Source organism: Propithecus coquereli, unplaced genomic scaffold (genome assembly GCF_000956105.1).
Source record: "Propithecus coquereli isolate 6110/MARCELLA unplaced genomic scaffold, Pcoq_1.0 Scaffold31, whole genome shotgun sequence".
Taxonomy (NCBI): Eukaryota; Metazoa; Chordata; class Mammalia; order Primates; family Indriidae; genus Propithecus; species Propithecus coquereli.
The window spans coordinates 7,945,690-7,946,937 of NW_012148730.1; the positions used below are offsets into that span (position 1 = coordinate 7,945,690).

Sequence of the window (1,248 nt, forward strand, 5' to 3'; positions counted from 1 at the left end):
GAAAATACCTCCTTACTCCCCATTAAACTTCAGTCTCTTTTTCTCTTGTGTGCTCCTTTAGCCCTCTGTATAACCCTTGGGATGACAATTTTCTGGATTCCCCAAGATAGGCTTAATTTATGTCTGTTTTCCCAGCTTCCTGTCTCGTTTAGCATTTTTCTGATTTTTTTAAATGGAGGATTATTTAGATACTATATTAAAATAAGCTGTGTGGATTGGGTAAACATTTAAATTTTATTTACAATGTCTTCATGTATTCATCTAGTAGCTTCTGAAGTGCTTGTTCAATAAATAGATTACATCTAGGAAATGACTTGTGGTAACACATCTCCCTTTTCCTGGTCCATTCTCCATTCTGGAAGCAACATAACTAACACTGCCCTTTCCAGTTCATGATGTAGGGCATGTAATTAATGCAAACGTTCAAAGTCACAAATGATTAAGAACATCTAACTCTTTGTAATAAGAGAGAATTTTCTATTTTGTTGCTAGCTGCTTGATATAGCAGTCTACCTTGCTGTGACCCATGACATATCCAACAAAATCCAAGAAACCACTAAGCCACTGGATGTCAGTGGCTGTCAGAAATATGGGGAATTGTAAGTTTGGTGTAAATATAGAAATACGTAGTAAATGATGCCCCTTTTCTTTATCGAAACTTATATATTGATTGAATCCTTGACCCCTAATGTGATAGTATTTTGGGGTGAATTCTCTGGAAGGTGGTTAGAAGGCAGAGTCCTCAGGAATGGGATTAGTGCCTTTGTAATATGAGCCTCAGAGAGCTCCCTCACCTTTTTTTCAGTTTCCAATGGCATTTCCCTCATATTCTTTTGAGCCTTTTGTTCCAACTGTCTTATTATGATGATTTAGGTATTCTCCAACAATTAAAAATAGTGCGGAGGGGAGGCCGCAGCGGGGAAAATGGCGGACGGGAAGGCGGGAGAGGAGAAGCCAGAAAAGTCGCAGCGAGCTGGAGCCACCGGAGGACCTGAAGAAGAAGCAGAAAAACCTGTGAAAACTAAGACTGTTTCTTCCAGTAATGGAGGGGAAAGTTCCAGTTGCAGCGCTGAGAAGAGATCAGCTGAAGAAGAAGCTGCAGACCTCCCAACAAAGCCTACAAAGATCTCCAAGTTTGGATTTGCCATAGGTAGTCAGACAACAAAGAAAGCATCAGCCATATCCATCAAACTTGGATCAAGTAAGCCTAAAGAAACTGTTCCAACTCTTGCTCCAAAAACTCTTTCA

General features: G+C 40.1%; 1 pseudogene; it reads left to right on the forward strand.

Annotated features, from left to right (window-relative positions):
• Positions 1–924: 924 nt before the first annotated feature.
• LOC105814936 lies at positions 925–1,242 on the forward strand (annotated as a pseudogene).
• Positions 1,243–1,248: the final 6 nt, after the last annotated feature.